Source organism: Lithobates pipiens, unplaced genomic scaffold (genome assembly GCF_037356315.1).
Source record: "Lithobates pipiens isolate NorthernLeopardFrog02 unplaced genomic scaffold, aLitPip1_a1.2 Scaffold_22, whole genome shotgun sequence".
Taxonomy (NCBI): Eukaryota; Metazoa; Chordata; class Amphibia; order Anura; family Ranidae; genus Lithobates; species Lithobates pipiens.
In genome coordinates this window covers 256,832,082-256,859,294 of record NW_027507784.1, presented here as the reverse complement: position 1 = coordinate 256,859,294, position 27,213 = coordinate 256,832,082, and the positions used below count along the sequence as shown (strand labels likewise).

Sequence of the window (27,213 nt, the reverse complement as noted above, 5' to 3'; positions counted from 1 at the left end):
TTAGGCTGGGTTCACACTGGAGCGATGCGGGAACGCCATGAATCCGCGGCGGGTTCCCGCATCGCATGCCTCCCGGCGGCAGTTCACACTGCCCTATGCGAACTGCTGGGAGTGTCAGTGAAATGTTAATGACACCCCCAGATCAGTTCGCATATCGCAGTGCGATCTGCAAACTCGGATCGCATGGTGTGAACACCCATGCGATCCGATTCTGCTGCGGGCCAAAAAAAGGGTCCCGTGCGAATTTGCGGCGGGTGCGGCGGGTGCAGCGGGTGCGACACGAATTCAGCCATACTATCTGTATGGCTGAACTCGAATCGCACAGAGATCGGATGTGATTTGCACTGCAGTGCGGTGCGAATCACATTCGTTCTCATAAACCGCTGCAATGTGAACCCAGCCTTAGTGACACTGGCGACGGGGGGTGATCACGGGGTTAAACCTTTATTGGGGGGGTTAGGGGGGCACATTAGAACTAAAGGGGGCTAACCCTAACTGCCCTAACAGTTACTACAGTCACAAATGACACCAATGCAAAAAAAAATAAAAAAAAAAAAAAGCAATTGGTGTCACTGTGACTGGGGGGGCAGGGGTAATTGGGGGGTGATCGGGGGTAAAGGGGGGGTGTGAGTGTGCCTGGCATGTTCTACTGTATGTGGGGTGTGTTGGTGCAACTCACCGAACCTCTCTCCTCGGTGCCGGAACGAAAACTACCGACACGGAGGAGAGAATACATCACTTCCTCTCCTGTGTTTACATTACAGGAGAGGAAGTGATGTCACCGGACATTTTCATTCGCCGGGAGCGATCGAGAGTGGGGGTGGCCATGAATGAATGGCCGTCCCCTCGCCCGGGATCGCTCCCGAACGAATACCGACCGCCGCAGGCACCGGGCGGGGGCCCGATCGGGCCCCCGACCGGCGGGCAGGCAAGGACGTACATGTAAGCCCTTATGCCTGCCCGTGCCATTCTGCCGACGTACATCGGCGTGCGGCGGTCGGCAAGTGGTTAACACAACACCATTATTATCTTTTTAATTTATTGTTTTCTTTTTTAATCTACAGGAGGTTGTTTGGTGTTGGTGCCCCTTGTTATTCATTTGACTTTGTATTTTTGAAATGTACCTGCCTACTCACAAATTAACTGTCCTTTTTGAAGTAAAACACATACGCAAGTATTTCTTCAACCAAAAAAATCCTTTATTTAGGTGTCAAACAAATAAACAGTTAGGCAACGCTGGAGAAACTGCTCAATTTGGCGAAGCCTTTGGCCCCCAGGGCAGACATGAACTAATTTGAAAATGCAAAATCGGTGGCCTGAGGAGTACATATCTCAGGGAGAACAGTCTGGTCCAGAAGTCCAAGAGATCAGAAAGAGCAGATGCCATCTATGTCCCCAGGCTGTGGTCCTACAAGAAGCTGCATCTTCTGTCAGACCAGACTGAACCCAGGTCTTCCTTAGGCACATCCCTCCAGGCTTCCTTCCAGGCTGTGGCTCGGCTCCTGTAGTTGTGGCAGGAGGAGGAGGAGGGCGATGGTCGACCTCCTGGCTGCCACTTGCCACAGCCTCCTCCCGGCTGAGGTCTTCCTGTGTATGAAAATGGGACATAGTTTTAGTTTTGTGGTCATCAATCACACAATTTTGTGCTCATGACTGTTGCAAATTGAATGTTACCAAATAGAACAGACTATCATTCTGAGCCCAGCAGTTTTCATTCTTGTCCCAATCATTTTTGGTCACTACTGTCTATTGATATGCAAACCATTTTGTTCAATCACAACTTACTAATCAATAATAACATCTAGTTAACATCATTAAATGTACAACAAGAAATAGGTTCAACAATGCTATACCTGTCTCAAGCTGGGCCCCTCCACATGCTTTTGCCTGGAAGGCCCAGGTTGGACATCGTAAGCCTCAGCTGGGGGTGAAGGAAGCCTTGAAGGAAGACTGGAGAGTGGTGGCGTGGGTTCCCCCTGGTCTGCCAGAAAATGCAGCCTCTTGTAGTACACAAGCCTGGGGATATAAATGGCATTTGGATCTCCTGATCTCAGGGAATCCTGGTGCTTCTGTCACGGTACTACTTACAGCGAACCCACAGGCGAGCAGGTGACACGGGATCCCCCAGGGCGTGGAATCTAAGAGTCAGCCGGTGTTCCGCCAGTGACCCTCTCACGAAGGTTTGGACTTAGCTGCATGCTGACCCCAGGTCACGACCCCCGGGTTCACCCTGCTCGCTAGGGAAGTACCAGAAGACACTGTAGACAAGGATGGATGGATAAAGCAAGGAAAGCCAGGTAGTGAGCCAAGGTCAGGGCAGGCTGCAGACAACGTAATCAGAACAAGCCGGGTCGGTACGCAGAAGATCAGTTCACGAGAAGTCAGGTAAAACAGGTTACACAGGGGAGCTTCAGAAACAAACGTTGCTCAAGCAACCAGTAGCTGGTTTGAGAGGGATTTAAATAGAGAAGCACATGAGGGGCTGGACAGGATGTAGCAGGAAGGAATCATATATTAGGCAAAGGTGAAGGGCGTCGACACCCATAGCTGGAGAGTGCACAGAGCTGAACACCAGACAGTGGACAACAGATGCCAGCCGACCCACTGCAGTAAAGGGGAGACACAGATCAGCTCCGCAGCTGATCTGTGACAGCTTCTTTCGCTCCCTGAGATATGGACTCCTCAGGGCACCAATTTTAAACATCACATAGGTCATGTCTGCCGTAGGGACCATGATCCTCACCAAAGCAAGAAGTTTCTCCAGCACTGCCTTCCTCTTTCTTCAGTCATTATAAAAGGGGTTGTTCTTCTGCCACAGGCAGTGCACCTCCCTGAGCAGATCAATGAATCACCCCATAAAATTTGAGTTCTTGAAGGGATCCATCCTGTCTGCAAGACACAACACAAGACAAACCCTAATAATAATAATGCCATGCTAAACTCTCCTAATCTTGTCCCAACATAGGCCTATATAGAAGTAGTATAGGCTAGTGATGTACCAAGTTAAAAATTGTACCTTCGTTTGCACGATCGTCCTCACTCTGCTCACAGATCGTACGTACAACACATGCGTGTTGCGTTTTATATACAGTGCGCATGCGTGAAACTCCGCCCACCCCTGACGTTCTTTCTAGACTATCCCCCCCTTCTCTTTCGGTGCAGTGGGGAGAGCACATGGCGGAGACAATGCAGGTGCGCAATCAGAGTTCCACTAACAAGGAGGAGGGCGAGGAAAGCCCGGAGCCTGAAACGTCCCGATCCTGGAGGAGAAGATTTAAGGCCTCAAATATGTCTTTTGGAGAGATGTTGGAGATGGTGGACATATTGAAGAGCAACGACTATAATGGGAAGTATGGACCTTACCCAAACCCAAATATCAGAAAGGCCAAGATCATGACTAAAGAATTTTGGGGTACGACGATCCAAGGATCAACTGAGAAAACGCTGGTCAGACCTGAAACTGAGGGAGCACGATCAGTACAGAAGGATCAAGCGTGTTCTTCAAAAAAGTAAGTAGTTGTCGTGTGTTCATATTATTATTATTGCTTGCATACTGCTCCATGTGCTTTCATTTAATGTTGTACAGTTTAAAATGGCCACTTTCAAGTTCATGGGTTCAATCTTTCGTACTAAACATCGTTCATTAGCCCACTCCCAAAACAATGTTTTTCCAAATTACACTTCACTAGATTTGATCACACTGCAGGTAAGTATTCCAGCTTTAGAAAGTGTCCAAAATAATGTTCTCACCTTTGAACTCGGCCAAAAAACACAATTCTACGACACTTCCAAGCAATGTTTCATATTCCTATTTCTGCCCTCTGTGTGCTAAGTATTCCTTTTTTACATTCTCATAGGGGAGAGAAGACTCGGGACGTCTGAGGACAACAGGGACCCCACACCTCCTAAAGAAGGGGAAATTCCAACACCAGAAGCAGAGGAGGAGGAGGAGGAGGAAGGAGAGATTGTTGAAGTTGGACAAATTGTCACCACAACAGGTGAGTGTCGGAGACCACAGCTTCCGGTAAGCAATGCAAATCAAAGCGTACTATACCAAAATATAGTCCACAATGAGCAACAAATGCTTACTGACTACACGCACTGATAATCAGATACGCACCGACAAGCACAAACTGAAGAGCAGTAACGAACTGAAGCACAAATCTGAAAAAAGCGCAAATCATCTCTCACCAAACTTCTACTAACACGCGATAAACACAAGATCAGCAGAAGGAGCCCAAAGGGTGCCGGACGTGGTGCTGAACTTCCCTTTTCTACGCGGCTTACGTCACTGCGTTCTTGGCAAATGGAAATTCCAACAACTGAGTCCGACCGTGTGTATGCAATACCACTTCCGGACCATTTCTGGACTAAATCCGTCGGAATTTATCCGACAGATTTGGTTGCCGGAATGTCCGACCGTGTGTACAAGGGCTAACAGCACTCTTTTACTTCAATCTTTTAGACTTTTGGCTCTGTTCACACCTAGGCGTTTTTGGGTGTTTATCTGCTCTAAGCCTCAGTTCTAAAAACGCCCAACAAGACAAATCCCATTAATTTCAATGGCCCCTGTTCACATCAGAGCGTTCTGTCACCTAAAGCAAAACGCCCGTTGCTCAAAAAAGTACATGAGCTTCTTTTTTGATAGATTACAGGCATGTTACTGCTTTTACGTTGGTGACCTTTTAACCTTTAAAATGCCTGTAGAAAAACGCTGCAAAACTCTGCAAAAACGCCAGAAAAAACACCAGAAAAAAAGCCTGTAAAATAGCGGATGTGAACAGAGCCTTATGCCGCATACATACGACCGGACTTTTTGACGGACTAGGTCCCATGGTCTTCCTGACGGACTTTCGGCGGAGGTCCGACGGACTTTCTAAACGAAATGGACTTGGCCACACACGACTGGACTAAGTCTTTTCGAAAGTCCGTTCATTTTGAACATGATGATGTAAACAGAACTAAACAAGGAAGTTCAATAGACAGTAGCCAATAGCTGCCCATGCGTTGTATTTGGTCCATCGGACTAGCACACAGATGAGCGGTTTTCCTCATTTTGGGAATAAAAACGTCCGCTGGAGCCCACCAAGTCTGCCGGAAAGTCCGATCTTGTGTATGCGGCATTAGAAACACGTAAAAAATGCTGTTAGCTGACAAAGATATCCTGTTTTCATGTAGCACTAAACCCAGTTTCTTACAGTCACTTCTTGCTGACACCATCACTAAAGCCCCTTTCACACAGCTGGACACATCAGGTCTGCCTGTCAGTTTTTCAGGCAGACCCAATGGGAAGGTCCACCCAACCCTATATACAGGCAAATGTAAACAGACTTTATTTAACCACATCCCTTTACGCCGACAAACCCACTATTTAGCATCATTTAAACCATACCCATTTTTAAGGCTTTCTGCACCACAACTTTTATGCATTGACACGCCCACAAAATGAATGCCCCACCCATAATTAACATACTACTCTGCCTATATTTGCTTACTGCAAAAAACTGTCCCTAAAATTTTTTTGTAAATGTTGGTGACTAGTTTTAAAACATTTTTTTTTTATGTAAACATGAGCTTTAATGGTCCTGTAACGTACCTGGTGATGGAGTCTGAAACGCAGAGGTAGGCCTCCCCTACAGCTCTGGCTCAGGAGCCCTGGTAAACTAACAGGGAAGTTCAGAGCACAGAGTTGCACAAGTGCCTGTAAAGTCTTCTGCCAGCAGATGATGTGTGTTAGGGTGCACAGAGACAACTGACTGGATGCACACTGGTGGAAGGATCAGAGCTAGAGGCAGGCACAGGTCAGCTGATGCAGGTGCGGGAACAAGAGCCAAGGAGAGGTCAGACAGTCCAGGTCAGCAATGTTTGGGCAGATCAAGGTACAAATAGCAGTCAGCAGAGTGGTCAGGAATTAGGCCGGGGTCAGTAACAGCAAGGCATATCATCCAAGGGACACTGCGCTATCCAAACAGAAAAAACAAAGCTGCTATCACAATCACAAGGATATAAAACAGTGAATCATTAACAAATATTAAATCATAGTGTAGCGCTAAAGAACAAACTATTACATAGCAATATGTGATCATAAAATATTTTAACCAATCACAAAACTCATATAGTGTGCAAGAAATACACCTTAAGTGTATAATTCATAAGTGTATATAAAAAAAAAAAAAAAAAAAAAAAAAAAAAAAAAGTCCAAAGACAAAAAATAAAAAATAATACACAAGCCTGTGTGACCCTCCGAGTGTAGATTCGTGTGGGTCTATTACATCTGGTAAGCCTCTATCTTGAAAGGTGACGGGAATACCACATGGTGTCTGCATGTTAGTCTCATTTAAGGAAGGTGGATGGTGACCTTTATCTCACGTTTGGATTCGATCAACGTTTATACAGAGACTTTTATTATTTTTTATTTTTTGTCTTTGGACTTTTTTTTTTTTTTTTTTTTTTTTTTTTTTTTTTTTTTTTTTTTTTTTTTTTATATACACTTATGAATTATACACTTAAGGTGTATTTCTTGCACACTATATGAGTTTTGTGATTGGTTAAAATATTTTATGATCACATATTGCTATGTAATAGTTTGTTCTTTAGCGCTACACTATGATTTAATATCATCCAAGGGAGTAGGCAGAAGAATAGTCTGTGCCAGGACCAGGGGTCCGTACAGGCAGAGTCAGGTACAGAAGAGGTCAGCAACAGAGGATCAACACAGGAACAGATGCTCTGGAACGTAATAGACCAAACGGCACTGACACAGAGGACTAGTGCAGTTTACCAATGCGTGCAGACATATGCACATGCACACGCGATTGCAGTCGTGCACCCGCTTTTGCGTGCTCACTCCCACTACACGCCCAAGGGCAGGGGTTCTTAGGCTTGTACTCCTGATTGTATGCAAATGTCTTTCCTGACATGTCGTGTCATTTATTTTTTCATGACATTGCTGTGTTTTTCTGCCTCTTGAGCTCCTCTGTGAGCTCCTGAACCTCTCCTTTCCCCCCCTATACATTCCATAGTCCACAGTCCATCTCAGCAGTAAGCAAGAGAGAGTGACTACATTCCTACATACAGTGTGACCATGGGGAGCAAACATAGCCACCTTCTAACAGGAAGTCAGATCACATTTTGGAGGAGGTTGACAGCAATAGAAAGAAATTTTTTTTAATGAAAGCAGTAGTAAACCCACTGGGTGAAATACTCTGCAGTGTCATGGGATGGGTGGAGTATCATGGGATAGTTGTAATGCTCTGCAGTATATCATGGGATGGGTGGAATTCTCTGCAGTGTGTCATGGAATGGGTGAAACATACCTCCCAACTTTTTGAGATGGGAATGAGGGACATAGGGTTGCCACCTTTTCTTCAAGTCAAACCCGAACACTTTAGCAGCGCATAATTTTTTTTATATATAGTGTAAACTATACATATATTTTGCTATTAAATAACATTTCTAATCATATGAAGTTAATAACAAGAGTCCCTCTTTACTTCGGAGTCCACAGAGTTCACATTTTACATCAGAGTCCACAGAGTTCCCCTTTTACATCTGAACTTGCAGAGCTCCCTTTCAAAGTAAGGGGGGACTCTGCAGACTCTGATGTAAGGGAGAACTCTGGGGACTCTAACATAATTCCCACATCCTCTGGGAACCCTGATGTAAGGGGAAACACTGGTTTCTGGTGTAAAGGGGAACGCTGATGTAAAGGGGTGCTCTGAAAACCCTGATTTACCTTAATGTACTCACTCAGAGGCAGGTGAGAGAAGAGAGGAGACTTCAGTCACAGACAGGGATGGATGGTGAGCTCACTCACCCCTTGGCATTCAGCATCTTTAATCCAGATGTATCTGAGGCTGGTGGATTTAAATTTCCGGACCCAACTTTCCTTTTCTGAGGCACAGCGCCAGGGATTGGAGTGTGGGAAGACACAGAGGGGTAGGGGTGGGGGGAAGAGGTGCAGGTCGAGCCCTCTCTCCTCTCCCATCTGTGTGTGTTTGGGGGGGAGGGGAATTGTTAGTGCTGGCTTTGGGCAGTGTGAAAGAGTGTAATAGACACTCTCAGCTTAGACAACTGCAGCCAGCAACCCTGCTGGGAAGCCATAGTCAAGTCTACATAATGTGTCCGGGTTTCAGGCGGTCTAAAACCCGAACACATGACTCCAAACCCGAACTGTCCGGGTGAATCCTGGACAGGTGGCAACCCTATAGGGACACCTATCAGCAAAAGTATGTAGGCATAGGACACACCCCTTGCCACGCCCCCTTAAAGGAATAGTGTACAAAAAACAAGATTGGTTAAACCCACAAGTGCTTTTTTTTACCACTACTATTCCTTTATATTGGCTTATGGAATTTACAAATGCAGCAATTTAGAAATCAGGTAAAAGGTTTAGAAACACTTTTTGATAGATAATAGGTGCATTTTTATATACATCTATATAGATCAGACCAAAATGAGGGACAAATGAGGAGGAATGAGGGACATTTCTCCAAATCAGGGACAGTCCCTCGAAATCAGGGACATTTGAGAGCTATGGTGAAGTACCTGCAGTGTGTCATGGGATGGGTGGAATGCTCTGCAGTAACATGGGAAAGGTGAAATGCTCTGCAGTGTGTCATGGGATGGCTGGAATACTCTGCAGTGTGTCATGTGATAGGTGGAATACTATGCACATAGCAGTACTTTCAATCACACAGCCAGGTACAGAGAGCACAGAACTCCAGAAGACACATATGCCTCCTTTGCTTTCACTTTAACTCCCAGTGCCAATGCATAATGGGTATATTGATCGGAAAGCCTTGCTCTACAAGTCGCATGGGCCCCCCCAGAGCAGGGGCAGGTCTGCCATTGCAACCCCTGCGACCCCTGTAGCTACACCACTGCCAGTAACAAACCTACTGTATTACAGTGCCAGTGTTAAATGGTTTGTCTCATCTCTTTTCCAAAAACAAAACAAATTAGTGGCCTCACAACCAAGTGAAAATAGAAGAAAGAGAGCCTGAAAAAGAAAACGAATGCAGTCATCACATCTAACAATTGGTAAGCTGTAATATAGTGAATTCTTTCTTTTGGGATTGGAATGGATTTTTTAAAACCAGAGTTTAGTGTCACTTTAAGAGAGATCTTCCCATGGCAAGCTTAATGAATGAATCAAAATTTCACACTGGTGCATGCGAAACATCGCATGTGATTCCAACAGGAATCACACTTCCAACAGGAATCACACTACATTCATGTGCACATCACATGCTATGTCTGAGCGGTGCGATTTGAGGCATGCGTTTTGTGTGGGTGTTCACACCTATGCATTGCGATTCTGGCAATCACACTGCTTTTTGCAATCTGTTTCAGGGTGTTGTGAATCTAACATTACACCTGCAGTAGATCACATGGTCGCCGTGCGATTGTTATGCGATGCGGGGAAAACGCAGCAAATCTTGTCTGTTTCCCACATCACATCAGTGTAAACCAGGGCTCAGAACTTCTGTATGAATGCCACTAGATGTAATCTACTGGGCTAAAGGCTCCTCTCCCTGTGTCTGTGTGTTAGGAAAGATAGAGAAGAGTGGGAAGCCAGCCGCAATAGCAGCATGTGTAGGACAGCCACTCTGGCCACATCAGACAGCACCACAGTATCAGGGCTGGGCTCAGCCCTTTCTTTCTCAGAGCTGGCCGCTCAGCTGTTGGCTAATTGCCAGCTCCTATCTCTCCACAGTTACTCAGCTGTTGATGATATCCTGCTCGTCAGTCCTGCCTACTTAATCCGTCCAGCCCAAAGGATCTCAACATCACAGAGCCTATCGCCTGTGGTCCTGTTTAAAGACTTGCTTTGCTGACATCCCTTCTGGCTGCAGATCGTGTTTGCTGTTCCACTACATTGATCCCTGACTTCTGGCTTGACTGACTATCCATTGCGGTTACTGAACTTTGGCTATGTTTTGACTACGTTTGTTCTTTTTACTTTTATTACTAAACAAATGTGATTTAACTGTACTTTAACTGAATTTCATGGTTCCCAACACACGGACCACAGATTGAGCATGGCGGACCTATCCAATACCTGCACACAGTGATTTCTGTACTGACCATAGGCGTGCGCAGCCTATTGCATTAGGGTGCGCACCTCAAAGCTCAAACACACATGCCTTTCTCTGCAGCCTCAGCTGTACTGGACAGTGAATGAATAGGAAATGCTTTGTGCTGAGCAGCTTCCTGTTCATTCACAAACTGAAAAATAGTAAACTATGCTTCAATTATGATTGAACACAGTGAGTGAGTGTGTTTATTTAACCACTTGAGAACCGCGCTATAGCCGAATGACGGCTACATCGCGGATCTCCTTTGCCGGGACTACGTCTTTTGACGTAGTCCCGTGCACGAGCGGCCTGCGCGCCCTGTGATCGGCGAGTCTATGAGACTCGCCTGATCACCGATCCAAGCAAGGGGTCGATCCCGACCCCTTATCACGTGATCAGCTGTCAGCCAATGACAGCTGATCATGTGATATAATGGAGCCGGTAATCGGCTATTATTCCTCCTCGCGCTGACAGCGCGAGGAGAAAAAAAAAGAGCCGATCACCGGCGGCCGTGATCGGGACATCAGTCCCGATCACGGCCAGCCCTGCCAGTGCCCACCTGCCCCCTGCCAGTGCCCACCTGCCCCCTCATCACTGAACATAATAAAAAAATAAGTGCCCCCCGTCCGTGCCACTCTGCAGTGCCCATAGTGCCACCCAGCAGTGCCCACAGTGCCACCCAGCAGTGCCCGCAGTGCCACCCAGCAGTGCCCACAGTGCCACTCAGCAGTGCCCACAATCTGCCTCAACAAAGGTGCTGCACCCCAGTGCCACATATCCGTGCCCATCAGTGTCATCTACCAGTGCCCATCAGTGCCCAGCAGTGCCGCCCATCAGTGCCCAGCAGTGCCACCTATCAGTGCCACCTATCAGTGCCCATCAGTCCCATCTAGCAGTGGTACCTATCAGTGCCCCTTAGTGCCACCCATCTGTGCCACCCATCCGTGCCATCTTATCTGTGCCCATCTTTGCCCATCAGTGCCGCCTTATCTGTGCCCATCGGTGCCGCCTTATCTGTGCCTATTAGTGCCGCCTTAACTATGCCTATCAGTGCCCACCAGTGCAGCCTATCAGTGCCCACCAATGCAGCCTATCAGTGCCCACAAATGCAGCCTATTAGTGCCCACCAGTGCAGCCTATCAGTGCCGCCTCATCAGCGCATGAATGAAGAATGAAGAATGAAGGAGAAAAATGACCTGTTTGCAAAATTTTATAACAAACTATTAAACATGATTATTTTTATTTTTTTTTGCATCTTTTTTTGTTTGTTTAGCAAAAAATAAAACTCCCAGCTGTAATTAAATACCACCAAAAGAAAGCTCTATTTGTGGGAAAAAAATGATAAAAATTTCATTTGGGTACAGTGTTGTATGCCCGCGCAATTGTCATTCAAAGTGCATCAGCGCTGAAAGCTGAAAATTGGTCTGGGACTGAGGGGGGTTTAAGTGCCCAGTAAGCAAGTGGTTAAAAAGGGAAGGGGCTAGCAAATTACGGTATTTATCGGTGTATGACACACACCTTCATTTTAAGAGGGAAGTTTCAGGAAAAAAACTTAAATTTTAAATAAAGAACTTTGAAGAAAAATAAGGGTGACAGTCCACCAATGCAGCCTCACCATTGCAAATTAATGCAACCTGCACAGTGCCCATCAGCAGCCTCACCATTGCCAAATAATGCAGCCTGCATATTGCCAATTAATGCAGCCTGCACATTGCCCATCAGCAGCCTCTCCATTGCCCATTAATGCAGCCTCACCATCGCAAATTAATGCATCCTGCACATCCCTGCTCATCTACAGGCTCGCCAGTGCCAGATTACACAGCGCCGTGATCTCCTGTGTACCTGCCGATCGGTCACACACAGTCCCCCCTCCTGGTCCAGCTCCTGTGATTCACAGAACAGTGGTCCAATCCTGGGCCAGGAGGCAGAACTCTGTGTTACTGATCGCCACTCTGTGTAATCCGGCATCCCCTGCCCCCTCCTGCAACTCAGAAACAGCAGGAGGAAACGGCGTATAACACACCCACAATTTACCCCTGATTTTCAGAGGGAAAAAGTGCATGTTATACCCCGATAATACAGTACATATTTGCTAGCCCCTTCCCCCACTCTCTATCCTGAAACATCCCCTGCAGGAATTGGGGGGAGAGGAGGGAAGCCAGCAGCGCTGCGGTGGGGGGCACAATATAGGGGGAAGCCAAGGCAGGAGGAGGGTTTGGCACCGCATAGAGTGATCAGGATATGCCCAGGCACATCTGGCACACCCCCTGCACATGCATATGGTACTGACCCTGACTCACAGCACCTCTGTAGTTCAGAAGGCAGGCTCTGGGATATGTGTGCCACAGCAGCGCCTACTCAGAAGGCATAGTGATTACATGTTACTGAATTCAAGGTAAATGTATGTGAATCTTCACAAAGCAAGTTTACGAATATCAAAATCATTCAGATTATTAGGAAATGGCATTGAAATACAATGTAGAAATTAATATATGATTTTACATATTGACCATAGAGAGGCTTTAGCTAGGAATATTCAGAAGCTTACCTAATTGTTTTGGTTTTTTTTGGTTTGTTCTTTTTTTGCAAATGCAGAGCTAAGTCTCGTACATAAATATTCTATGCACTAATGCATAATGTTCTATGTGCTAATTAGAGTGAATGTGTGTGATGGATGTAAAAAAAAAAAAAAAAAAACTTTGAGGTTCCGTTAATATTTATGATTTTTTTGGCATATCAATGCATGCATCTGTGTCTTTTTTTTTATTTTTTATTATGGCCTCTCAATAAATTTCCATGGGCAAAAACGACTTTTGTGCCTCAGTTTTTACGTGTTTATTTCTACACATACAGTAGTTGGAGATCAAGAACTGCAAGAGATACTGTACTTCTACTACTTGTCATTCTCTGTCTCCAAATGCTTATACTTCTCTTACTTTTTCTTCTTCATATTAGACTCGCAACCGCAAAAAAAAAACCCCACACACTTCTACCCTATATGTCTCACCACAAGCTGTGACTTTGTCAGGTGTCTGTGTGTTCAATGTGCTATGCAAGTGCTCAATGTGATCAGTGGCACACCACAACCAGTGTGGCCGGGTCGGATCAAACTGATTCCTAAAACCTAAGGTTATTTTTTTTAAATGCAAGCATTGTATAATTGCACCATATGCAATAAGCAAAGTATTTTCTTCATTCTCGATGGCTGAACAAAGCGTCAAGGAAGCAGAAATAATGTGGAATTGAGGAGGGTTTGAATACAAGTGAACCTGTTACTTAGCTCTTCATGAAAAAAAACATAGGTGTGCTTAAAGTGTAACTAAAGACAAAACTTTGCTTTTTTTTTGTGTTTTATGCCTCCGGGAGCCACTTCTGCTGCGTAATTCCATGTATTACAGAGTACACTGCATGTTTATTTTTTAATACAGGTACTTGTATAGCGCCGTCAATTTATGCAACTCATATATATATATTTCCGAGTGTCTCCGGCGCCCCTGCACCTCTGGCCATATGCGGTACTGCATAGACAAGCAGTGGCTGTGAAACGTATTATCAGAGTTTCCATTATTTCTATGGGGAAATTCGCTTTAATATACGAGTGCTTTGGATTGCAAGCATTCTTCTGGAACTAATTCTGCTCGTAATCCAAGGCACTACTGTATTGTACATTTACATCAGTCCCTGCCCTCAAGAAGCTTACAATCTAAGGTCCCTAACTCACATTTATACATGCACATATTAGGGCCAATTTAGACAGCTTAGGACACACTGTGCACAGGACAGCTGCTCCTCCTGGATACCCACCCACCCCATTGTCCTTGCTCTGTACTAGGGTTGCCACCTGTTCTAGATTCACCTGGACATTCCGGGTTTTGAATCATGTGTCCGGGTTTCAGTCCACCTAAAATCTGGACACATTATTCAGAAAGGAATGTGGCTCGGAACAGGGCCTGACAGAAGGGTGAGGGGGCACTATGTGTGCCACATTACTATTCTCTTTAGAATGCCCATAGGTGTCCCAGGTCTGTTACAATCCTATAGTGTATATTAAAAAAAATTACTGTGCGCCTCTAAAGTGTTCTAGTTTGGCTTAAAGGGGTTGTAAACCCTCAAGGTTTTTTGCCTTAATGTATTCTATGCAAGGGGAAAAACCTTCTGTAGTGCAGCAGCCCCCCAAAGCCCCCTCTTTTACTTACCTGAAATGCAGCTTATTTTATTGAATTGAATGCAATACATTTTAATCTTTTACCTAAAAAAAAATTAAAAAAAATAAATTCACTGTGTGGGATCTCTCTTTTTTATTGCCTGAGCATGGAGGACATATTCTGAGTTACCTTTAGGGGAGAGTACCTATCCTGGAGGACTGAATAAAGAGCTGTTGGCAATACAGAGGCTGTGATGCCTGGATTCATTGTACACATGCTGCCTTTGGCTCGCTTGCTAACGCAAGGAGTCTTGGCCATCTGGTGATTTTGGTGTGAAATACATGTGGTCTGTCTTTTTCTGGAGAACATACCCTTTGGAGCACCATTTTATATAATTTGGAACTGCCACTAAATACTGACACTTATCTGTGGACTTTGTTACATGATTGTGCTATTACAGTGGTTCTTACACTTTACATTAGGGGAGGTAGTACTGTTACCCATCGGCAGGGGCATTGCCAGGTCTACAGAAGATCTAGGGCTAGAGCCCACAGCAGCGAAATAAAGAAAGTCATACGCTTGGGTGGGCATACATATATATATATATATAATATCTGTGTGTGTGTGTGTGTGTGTGTATATATATATATATATATATATATATATATATTAATCAGCATTCCCAGAGAGCCCTCCTTACATCAGTGTCCCCAGAGAGCCCCCACTTACATCAGGGTCTCTAGAGAGCCCCTTCCTTACATCAGCATTCCCAGAGAGCCCCTTCCTTACATCAGCATTCCCAGAGAGCCCCTTCCTTACATCAGTATTCCCAGAGAGCCCCTTCCTTACAACAGCATTCCCAGAGAGCCCCTTCCTTACATCAGCATTCCCAGAGAGCCCCTTCCTTACATCAGCATTCCCAGAGAGCCCCTCCTTACATCTGGGCCCCCAGAGATCCCCCCTTATATCAGGGTCCACAGAGAGCCCCTCCTTACATCAGAATCCCCAGAGAGCCTCCCCTTACCTCAGGGTCCCCAGAGAGCCTCCCCACTTACATCAGGGTCCCCAGAGAACCCCTTCTTTACATCAGGGTCCCCAGAGAGCCCCCCTTACATCAGGGTCCCCAGAGAGCCCCCCTTACATCAGGGTCCCCAGAGAGCCCCCCACTTACATCAGAGTCCCCAGAGAGCCCCCCACTTACATCAGGGACCCCAGAGAGCCCTCTTCCTTACAGCAGGGTCTGCAGAGAGCCCCCTCCCTTACAGCAGGGTCCTCAGAGAGCCCCCCACTTACAGCAGAATACCCAGAGAGCACCCCCATTTACATCAGGATCCCCAGAGAGCCCCCCTACTTACATCAGGATCAGCAGAGAGAGCCCCCACTTACATCAGGATCCCCAGAGAGTCCCCCCACTTACATCAGGATCCCCAGAGAGCCCCTCCTTACCTCAGAGTCCCCAGAGAGCCCCCCTTACCGCAGGGACCCCAGAGAGCCTCCCCCTTACATCAGGGTCCCCAGAGAGCCCCCCTTACATTAGGGTTCACAGAGAGCCCCCCTTACATCTCTCTGCTCTCTTGTCCGTGCGGCTCTCCCATACTGCATGCCCGCTCTCTGGTGCTGCCCACCACACTCGAGGCCCAGCTGCAGAGAGGCCACAACCATGATTGTCTCTGAGAGACTCTGGCTATGGGCCCCAGATTGGGGGCTATAGCCCCAAAAGCCACCCTCTAGCAACGCCCCTGCCCATCGGTATTTGGAGAATAATATTGAATCTACTAGCCAGAATTAGATCTTGAGGTAGTCTCTATTCCACATTTTCACAGCTCTTACTGTGAAGAAGCCTCCATGTAGTCACTGTTAACCTTCACAACACTGAAAGATGGCTGCTCAGGGCAGTATTCAGGTGAGTGTGACTGCAAGGAAGATTTTTATCCAAACGAGTCAGGAAAAAATTACATCTTGCCCAGAGCAGCTGACAGTATGCTAAACCATCAGACACTTTTTTTGGTTTAATGTTTAATCTTCTCTCGGGGGGGGGGGGGGGGGGGGGGGATGGGGTTGTGCACATGCTTTGTACCAGTAAGAGCCGGTTGGCGGGAAGAGGCCCTTGTCCTCATCAACATGGGGACAAGGTGCTTTGGGGTGGGGGGGCCGCGCCCTTCCCCAAGGCACCCCCCATGTTGAGGGCACGCGGCCTGGTACGGCTCGGGGGGGGGGGGCGCTCGCTCGTCCCCACCCCCTTTCCTGGCCGGCCGGGTAGCGTGCTCGGATAAGGGCCTGGTATGCTCTCGGAGGGGGAATCCATGCCAATTTTTTTTTAATAAATTTGCCGTGGAGTTCCCTCTTGAGAGCTGATAATTCTGTCAGAGTCGCCTCCATATAGACGGAGATCCGACTTGGAGGCGACCTCCATTGAAATCAATGGGTACCAGTTGCCTACAAGTCAGATTTAAGTAGTACAGGAACCTTTTCTGAAGTCGGAGCAACTTCAGTAGTGTGCATTAAGATGGCTCTCATTCACTTACATTGATTTTTACATGTTGTCCGACCTGAGGCAACTAGGGGCGACCTGAAGTCGGATCTGAGTCGCCCCTGTGTGAACCAGCTCTTAATCACCTCTAAATAAGTGTGTCCCATGTGTGAATGGCTATTAGACCTGTGCAGAACAAAAACATTTGTTTTGATTTACATAAATTTGTTTAGTTAAATCTGTTTAATTCGGTTTTAGAATTTGTTTTGTTTATTCAAATTCGAATCAATTCGGATTTTCCGACCAAATTCAGAAAATTCATTCCAAAATTCATTCGAAATCGATATTCTTTCTATTCAATGGTTATATTCTTTCTATTCTATTCTTTTATTTTCTAATCTATTTTTTTCTATTCTATCCGAATTTGAATTTATTCTTTTTGAAATTCGAATTGTGGAAAAAGGTTATATTCTTTCTATTTTATTCTATTGTTTTTTTCTATTCTATTTTTTCTTTCTTTTCTATTCTAGTCAAATGCAAATGTATTCTATTTGAAATTAGAAGATAGTTATATTCTTTCTATTTTATTCTGTTCTATTTTTTATTCTATTAATGTATTTTCTATTCTATTTTATTCTGTTCTTTTATTTTTTATTTTATTTTGTTCTGTTTTACTCTATTCTTTTCACATTTCATTGTTTTATCTTCTATTCTATCCCTTTTTTATTCTATTTTTTCTATTCTTTTATTTTGTATTATGTTCTGTTTTACGCTATTATAGTCTATGCTTTTATTTTCTATGCTATTCTATTCTGTTTCTTTATTTTCTATTCTATTTTATTCTCTTCAGAAATTCGAATTCCTGGGAACCAACCTTCCCTGACATGTTTCACCACTCCTGTTTTGTTCACAAGGATAGAGGAAGTCCATCTCATAGAGACTGGCATTCACAGCACAGTAATTATGGAGTATGTTGTGGATAAAAGCTCTGCAGACTGTGTGCAGTGTATGCCATGTGTAGGTTTAGACTCAATATAACTATGCTCCTTTAAGCCATGCTGAATATTCAGCGCAATATAGCCATACCTCTGCATGCTGAATATCTTCCCTGGGTAAAAAGGGACAAGGTGCACCAATTTAAGTGCAGTAAGTAGAAAACTATTTTTTTTTTAACATAAATTTTATTTAGATTTTACAAAAAATGGACAAAGAAAAGAGAAAAAATAAAAAATAAAACAGACAGACAGAAGTTGGATATTAGGGTTACATTTGTTGCAGATGTATAAAAATAGAGTATCAATCAGTAAAATCTCAGCCTGTGGCTAATATACCAGATCTAAGGAGATATACATCACAGAAAGTGTAGAGGAGTGTATCCGAGGGGTGGGGAAACAGGAGAATCCTACTTCCATTGCAAGGGGAGAGTAGCTAATATATAAACAATGAACGCTTTCAGCTCTCAAACTTGATCAACTCACGGATAGAACCAGGGGGCAAATAGTAGTGGTGAGGGAACCTCCGAACACTACTCAAGGGTCAGTTGCCTTGCCTCCACAATGCGGCCTATAGTCTATCTAATTTCTTTGGGCAGTTCCTTTCCAGATAGGTCAGTTTGTAGAGCGGCAGGGCTGAATTTACTAAAGATTTCCAGAGCTGTCGGTTAGGTGGTTGGGCCTTGTTCCACTGGAGGAAAACTGCCTTCCTAGCATAGAATGTGGTGTAGAATACAAAGTTTTTTCCTCTGAGGGGCCTCAAGGAAATCGTATATGCCTAGGAGGAGGGGAATATGGCTATATGGGACTTTCATTTTCCCAGTAAGGTTAATGTCGCCCAGTACCTCCTTCCAAAAGGGGCAGGACCAAACTACATGGAAGAAATCAGCATCGTCTGAGCCACATTTAGGGTACATTGCCATGCGGTCAGGGTAGATTCTCGCCAAGGCGCGGTGCAAAAATTTAAGTTGGTTAAATCTAGCTTGTGCCAAAATCATCAGGGGAAGATACTGCTGGATGCCATCCTCCCAGTCATCATCTGCTAATTCTGGGATATCCCACTGCCAAAGTGTAAACAGTTGAGAGACCTTAGATGCGTCAAGAGTGGCTAGTATGTTATAGAGGGTAGAGAGTGTTCTTCCGCCATCTGAAGACCGGGAAGAAAACTGTGTGAAAAGCGTGGCGTAGTTGGAGATATCTAAAGAACATGTGATTCAGAAGACCACATCCCCTCTTGAGAGCAAAGGTACTCAACTGTCCCTGAACTACTATATCTTCCAAAGTCGTAATTCCATAGCTGGCACATAGGACCGGATCTGGGATAGAGTGGAAGTGAGGTAGTCGGGTATTGCCCCCATAGCGGGGTTTTGAGAGACCAAGTATTTGGCTTTTCAACCTTCAGGCGAACAGCCTCCCATACCTTGATGTTCACACGCATGGAGAGGGTCACATGTGGGTTAGGTCGGGGACCCCGTTGGATTAAATTTCTCAATTCAGAGTAGGAACCGAGCAGCGCGGCCTCAAGGATAGAAGTGGGGTTGGCAGACATCTCAGGCAGCCACCATTTAACAGTAACCAGGGCCGCTGCCCAATAGTATTTGATTAAATAAGGTAGGGCCAGGCCTCCCAACGTGACAGGTAGTTTCAGGGTCATTTTTGCTATTCTAGGAACAGCCCCATTGCAAGCGAATGAAGTAATGATGCTATCCAGCCTCCTTAAAGAATATATTGGGTATGGGTACAGAAGTTTGTCTAAAGAGGTAGGTAAACTTAGGCAGGACTGACATCTTAACAAGATTGACTCGGCCTACAGGAGTGAGGGGAAGAGACTTCCAGGCAACACATCGCTGGGACAATTGGGCAACTACAGGGTTTAAGTTAAGGGAGATAAATTGCTTTAGGGCTCGATGGATTTCAACCCCCAGATATCAGAACTGTGAGACCCCCCCCGGAGCTGTATATCTGGCAGCAGAGAATCCGTCCTTGAATGGAGCGGAAAAAGAATGGACTTCCCCCAGTTAATGCAGATTCCTGAGAACCATCCAAATCCGTCAATGACCGACAGGGCAGCCTGTAGGGAGACCCCATTGTCTTGAGGTATAATAAGGTGTCGTCAGCATACAACGCCACTTTTTCCTGCTGAGGGGACCTATAGTTATACCCTGGACCTCGGGTGCCGAGCGTAGTAGGATGGCCATGGGTTCAATCGACAGAGAAAAATGCCCGGGGAGAGGGGACACTGTTTAGTTATTGTGCCGGACATAAAGGATTTACTTTACTGTTTTTGTTTGATTTCATTGACTTTGCCAACCTCTTCTAAATAAAGCTGGCAACCCGCCAGATTTTAAAGAAACTGCCTGCACGCTGACCTTAATTTCCAGAAAAGGTGATCCCCACAAGCTAATCTCCCACACCCTATTTGTCATGAGCTGAACGAAAAGATCTACGACTTTTTCTATGTACACAAAATGCCTATTTCTCACAAATGTTGTTCACAAATCTGTCTAAATCTGTGTTAGTGAGTAGGGATTAGCTTCGTGTTCGAGTCGAACATACGTTTGACTCGAACATCGGCTGTTCGCCCGTTCTGCGAATTCCGAACGTTATGGGCCGTTCGCACCAAATTCGTGTGGCGCTCACGGCCCACAATGCACTGCGATGGTGCAGTGCATTGCTGGCTCATGATTGGCCAAGCATGCACTGTGACCCCGCATGCTTGGCCAATCACAGCGCCGGCAGCGAGGAGAGCCATGATTGGCCACAGGCAGGATGCCTATGGCCAATCATAGCTCAGGCTGTGTAGTACACGCCCCACACTATATAAGGCCGCCAGCGTGGTGGCCTTGTGTAGTGTGTTGTTGTCTGAAGCAGTTAGTGGGTGTTCTGTGTACCTTCAACACAGTATACACCGATCGTTATCGGCCGATTTTTCGATCTTGCTCTTCTGTAGTGGTTGTTGTCTGCATGCCCTGACCGCAGTATACACCGCTATGTTCACCTCACCTATATAGCTAGCAATATATCTATCTTTTATAATAGAGCTTGCAATCAGTGTTAGGAACTTGTGCGTGCTGTCTGCGTGCTCTGTACCCAGTACACACCGCTATATCCACCTACATAGCTCTTCTCTATTTGAGCCATCTGCCATCTGCAGGAGTTATTGGAAGTTGTGTGTGCCTCCAGCACAACACAGTATACATCTGTATTTACCCTTTATTGCTGGTGTTCTATAATAAAGGCATCTGCAGGAGTTAGTGGGTGTTGTGTGCCTCCAGCACAATATACACTACCCAATTGCTGTTTTTCCCAACTCCCTTCAGGCCATTACCATGTCTGGAAGGCCAGCAAGGAGAGGCAGACAGGCGCGAGCCGATAAGAGGGCAAGCAGGCTCTGTGTCTAGAGACAGCAGTGCTGGTCGTGGACGCGGTGCATCGTCATCATCAGCACGTGGCCATGGGACACGCTTGTCCTTCTTTTCGGCAGCTGGACATGTTGAGCCGCAACATGCCAACGACTTGGTAGAGTGGATGACCAAGCCCTCTTCATCCTCCTCATCCTCTCTCACCCAGTCTCAGGGTACTAGCAAAGCAGCTGCCAACGCATCGTCTTCCCTCCTCTCAATGTCATCATCAGTGACTCCTTCCCTAGACCCACCACGTCCTCCTGAGGAGTCTCCTGAACTCTTTGAGCACAGTGTTGGGTACATGCTCCAGGAGGATGCCCAGTGTTTTGTAGGCTCTGATGATGATACTCAGCTAGAGGAAGGCAGTAGCGTGAATGCAGAGAGAGGGGATGCTCAAGAAGGACAGCAATCTGGCAGTCATGTTCCACAAGCTGCAGCATACTGCCAGGTTTGCTACAGCGATGAAGAGGGAGGGGATGATGAGGGCACTGACTCCACGTGGGTGCCTGGTAGGAGAGAGGAGGAGGAGGAGGAGGCACATGTCCAACGAGGCAGGATGCCCTCCGGGGGCCAGCTTAGGGGCAGCACACCGACTGAATCACACCATAGAGCTCCGCCTGTGCAGGGCGCTGCCTCTGCGCGTTATTCTAAAAGTTCTTTGGTGTGGGCCTTTTTTGAGACGAGTGCATCAGATCGCACCGCTGCTATTTGCAACATATGTCTCAAGCGTATCTCGCGTGGCCAAAACATCAGCCGCTTGGGCACCACATGCTTGACCAGACATATGTTGACCTGCCATGCAGCTCGTTGGCAAGCGTACCTCAAAGACCCACACCAAAGAACAAAGCGGACCTCTCCTTGCTCCTCATCAGCTGGCATCTCCAACCCCACTAGACCTTCAGTCCTCTCTGAAACCTGCTCTGAGAGGAATGAAGGTGTAGAATTAGGTGTGTCACAGCCAAGTGCTTCTGGGCACTCTGCTAGCAGTACACCCACGTCCGATTATAGCAGGCAAATGTCCCTGCCCCAGCTGCTGGACCGGCGAAAGAAGTTCACTCCCAGCCATCCACATGCCCAGCGGTTGAATGCTAGCTTGGCTAAATTGCTAGCACTTCAACTGCTGCCTTTTCAGTTGGTAGACTCGGCCCCCTTCCGTGAGTTTGTACAATGTGCGGTTCCTCAGTGGCCGGTCCCCAAACGCCACTTTTTTTCACAGAAGGCGATGCTCTCTACCGGCATGTGGAAGGCAATGTCCTTGCTTCGCTGGACAGGGCAGTCAGCGGAAAGGTGCATATTACCGCTGACTCATGGTCCAGCAGGCATGGACAGGGACGTTACCTGTCTTTCACGGCCCATTGGATCACTCTTCTGGCAGCTGGGAAGGATGCAGGACAAGGTGCAGTAGTGTTGGAGGTTGTTCCGCCACCACGCCTCCAAAATGCTACTATTGGTTGTGACACACCTCTCTCCTCCACCCCCTCCTCTTCTTCTTCTTCCTCCATGGCCTCTTCCAGTGCTCTGTCCTCAGAACCAGCGGTGCTCCGTAGGCGTTCCAGGGGCTACACAAGTACGCAGGCAAAACGATGCCATGCCGTGCTTGCGCTGGTTTGTTTGGGGGACAGGAGCCACACTGGGGCGGATGTTTTGTCAGCTCTGCAGGGGCAGGCCGAGAGGTGGTTGACGCCACGCCAGCTTAAGCCAGGAATGGTGGTTTGCGACAATGGCACCAACCTCCTCTCCACCCTCCGACAGGGACAACTGACCCATGTGCCCTGTGTAGCTCACGTCCTTAACCTGGTGGTGCAGCGTTTCTTGGGCAGGTACCCGGGCTTACAGGATGTCCTGAAGCAGGCCAGGAAAGTCTGTGTGCATTTCCGCCGATCATTTAATGCCTGTGCTCAGCTGGCTGAGCTCCAAAAGGAGTTGAACCTGCCCAAAAACCGCCTTATATGTGACATGCCCACCAGGTAGAACTCAACGTTGGCCATGCTGCAGGAGGCTGCACACGCAGCAGAGGGCCATCAATGAGTAACTGTGCGACTACGGCACCAGGACAGGGTCAGGGGAGCTTGGTTTTTTCTCACCACGCCAGTGGGGCATAATCAGGCATGCATGCACTGTCCTGTCACCATTTAAGGAGGCCATAAGGATGGTGAGCAGTGACAGTGCATGCATCAGTGACACTGTACCTCTTGTCCACCTCTTGGAGCATACGCTGCGTGGAATAATGGACAGGGCAGGCAGAACAGAGGCAGGAAGAGGAGGACTTCCTTGCCTCTCAAGGCCCCCTTTATCCAGACAGTGTTCCCGCTGTGCCACCCATCACACAGGAAGAGGATGAGGAGGAGAAAGAGGAGGAGGAGGATGATTGTGTCAGCATTGAGGTGGAGGCTGGCACTCAGCATCAGCAGCAGCAGCAGTCTTGTAGGGATGATTTACAGTCCCAAGAAACCCGTGGACTTGTACGTGGCTGGGAGGTGGTAGCTGCGGATCATGTTGTCCTTAGTGACCCAGAGGACTCCGGACCAAATGCCTCAGCTAACCTACGCTGCATGGCCTCCCTGATCCTGCAAAGCCTGCGGAAGGATCCTCGTATTCTTCGGATCAAGGAGAGGGACCATTACTGGCTGGCCACTCTCCTTGATCCCCGGTACAAGGGTAAGGTTGCCGACCTTATCTTGCCATCGCAGAGGGAGCAGAGGATGAGACATCTCCGGGAGGCCTTGCAGAAAGGTCTGTGCAACGCGTTCCCAGAGACTGGGAGGTTACAAACTCCTGGTCCTGGACAACGTGTTGCTGAGGCATCGGTCAGAAGGAGCGGTGGAGAAGGTGGCCGTCTGACTGATGCTTTCAGACATTTTTTTAGTCCGCAGCCCCAAGGTATGATCGGTTCCAGCAACCATCGCCAGCGTCTACATGGTGCAGGAATACCTAGGGGCAAGGTCAGACTTGGACACCTTTCCCACCGAAAATCCTCTGGCTTACTGGGTCTTGAGGATGGATCACTGGCCAGAGCTTGCACAGTATGCAATTGAGCTACTGGCCTGTCCTGCATCCAGCGTTCTTTCGGAACGCACCTTCAGTGCTGCTGGTGGCTTTGTTACCGATCACAGGGTGCGCCTATCCACCGAATCAGTTGATCGACTGACCTTCATCAAGATGAATCAGTCTTGGATCACCCACAGCTACCAAGCACCTGAAGCTGATGTAACCGAATAATTTTTTTTGAAATATCACATCCCTTCAAGACTGCCTATGCTGATGCTGAGTGACTGTCCTGTTATGTTGATTGTCTATCCTCTTCCTCCTCCGCTGATATGTTGGAAGAACATTTCTGGTTCTGGGTGATGCCATCAGCCCAATTTTTCTGCCCCTGTTTAACAGGGGCGTTTAATTACAATTTTTGATGCAATGCTTTGCAGCAGGGCTAATTCCTGCAATAAAACTAGAGTATATGGGAGAGGTTGCAGTGTCGTGGCACCAGCACCAGTGCCTAAGGCCCAATTTTTCTGCCCCTGTTTAACAGGGGCGTTTAATTACAATTGTTGATGCAATGCTTTGCAGCAGGGCTAATTCCTGCAATAAAACTAGAGTATATGGGAGAGGTTGCAGTGTCATGGCACCAGTGCCTAAGGCCCAATTTTTCTGCCCCTGTTTAACAGGGGCGTTTAATTACAATTTTTGATGCAATGCTTTGCAGCAGGGCTAATTCCTGCAATAAAACTGGAGTATATGAGAGAGGTTGCAGTGTCGTGGCACCAGTGCCTAAGGCCCAATTTTTCTGCCCCTGTTTAACAGGGACATGTAATTACAATTCTTGATATAATATTTCACAGGAGGGCCCGTTCCTGTGCCCACCCAGAGTAACTGTGAGGACTTATAGTGTTGTGGCACCAGCACCACAACCACCAAAGGTCAATTTTTCTACCATTGTTCAACAATGGCATGTAATTACAATCATTGATATAATCGTTCACAGCAGGGCGCTCCAGCGCTCACCAAGAGTCACTTTGAGGGCTTACAATGTTGTGGCAAAACCAACACCTTGTTCCGCCATTTCTGCAGAGCATATAGGGCAGGCCCCTACTTTCAAACATCCAACTTACAAACATCTCCTACTTGCAAACGGAAGGAGACAACAGCAAGTGAGATGAAAAAAGATGGACGACAAAACAAATTATACAGGGGTGATAACCCTTCCCTATGTTTTCCAAAAAGCTTAAAAATAGTTTTTTTGACTGGAGCTACACTTTAAAAATGTACCAGTTGAAAATTACAAACAGATTCAACTTAACACAACAAACCTACACAGTCCCTGTCTTGTTTGCACCGCCTGTATACTGCTGTTCTGAGTATATAGGGCCTGGGGGCCACACGCATTTCCTTTTTTTAATATGGGTACGGGGTTCCCCTTAATATGCGTACAAGACCCAAAGGGGCTGGTAATGGGCAGGGAGGGCTACCCATGCCATTTTTCTCAATGATTTTCAACCTTATTGCAGGAACCAGATATAACATTAAAACCGCAAGCAGTTTTAAATTATGTTATTTCTGTTTAATGTCATTTTGTGCAGGGACTGTTCTAAACACGGGAAACACGTGGCACTTCACAGGCATACTACAGACACCCCCCAGGCACCATATTTAAAGGAATATTTCACTTTTTTTTTCACTTTAATCGTCATTAAAATCAGTGCTCCCGCCAAAACGGCCATTTTTAAAAACATTTTAGGCATTGACCCATGTCCCCTGGGGCAGGAGCCAGGTCCCCAAACCCTTTTTAGGACAGCATCTTGCATATTAGCCGTTAAAATTAGCACTTTTAATTTCGAACGTTCGAGTCCCATAGACTTCAATGGGGTTCTAAAGTTCGTACGAATTTGGGGTCCATTTGAAAGTTCTGGTGCGAACCGAACCGGGGGGTGTTCGGCTCATTACTTCTCTTTTGTTGAGATAATCCATCCACCTCACAGGTGTGGCATATCAAGATACTTATTAGACAGCATGATTATTGCACAGGTGTGCCTTAGACTGGCTACAATAAAAGTCCACTCTAAAATGTGCAGTTTTATCACACAGCACAATGCCACATATTTTGCAAGTTTTGAGGGAGCGTGCAATTGGCATGCTGACTGCAGGAATGTCCACCAGAATGGTTGCCCTTGAATTGAATGTTCATTTCTCTACCATCAGCTGTCCCCAAAGGCGTTTCACAGAATTTGGCAGTACATCAACAGTGGTCACAATGTCAGGAAGTGTGCTGTTGGCAGCCCTCTCGTCTCCAACATGTCACATAAACACAATAACCGGTAGAGGAAGTTTTTTGCACAACTTACTTGCTCTACCGGCTTCTCTGTGCTAGCCCATGTGAGTCCTGCCCTCGTTCGGGTCGGGTCACGGTACTGCAGCTCCTTGTGGCCATCCAAGAGACGACTTACATCCCCGCCTGCTACCAGATCAGTTCAGATAGGAGGAGCTCTCTGATCGTCACTTTACTGTGTAATGAAGATGAAGAGAGCTGGAGGGAAACTTTAGCAGAGGGGAGAGCTGAGGGGTTAGTAGGGAGGAGAACGGGGGGGGGGGGGGGGGGAGGGTTTGCAGAGGGCAGAACTGGGAAAGTGTGTGGTGACGGGGGATTTATGCAGATAGGGGAACTGGGGACAAATTTAGCAGAGAGGAGAGCAGGATGGGGGAGATTTGTGCAGAGAGGAGAGGTGGGAAAGGGGGAGGTTTGTGCAGAGAGGAGAGGTGGGAAAGGGGGAGATTTGTGCAGAGAGGAGAGATGGGAAAGGGGGAGATTTGTGCAGAGAGAAGAGATGGGAAAGGGGGAGATTTGTGCAGAGAGGAGAGCTGGGAAAGGGGGAGATTTGTGCAGAGAGGAGAACAGGGAAAGGGGGGATTTGTACAGAGAGGAGAACTGGGAAAGGGGCAGATTTGTGCAGAGAGTGGAACTGGGAAAGGGGGAGATTTGTGCAGAGAGGAGAACTGGGAAAGGAGGAGATTTGTGCAGAGAGAACTGGGAATGGGGGAGATTTGTGCAGAGAGGGGAACTGGGAAAGGGGGAGATTTGTGCAGAGAGGAGAACTGGGAAAGGGGGAGATTTGTGCAGAGAGAACTGGGAAT

The 27,213-nt window shown here is 46.8% G+C and overlaps 1 long non-coding RNA gene across 1 annotated transcript; it reads right to left on the bottom strand.

Moving 5' to 3' along the window:
• Window positions 1-1,177: 1,177 nt before the first annotated feature.
• On the bottom strand, window positions 1,178-26,571 carry LOC143925499 (uncharacterized). The gene is made up of 2 exons (XR_013262013.1): window positions 26,427-26,571; window positions 1,178-1,587 (listed from the first exon to the last, which is right to left on the bottom strand). It is a non-coding gene; the product is annotated as an uncharacterized LOC143925499 (long non-coding RNA).
• Window positions 26,572-27,213: the final 642 nt, after the last annotated feature.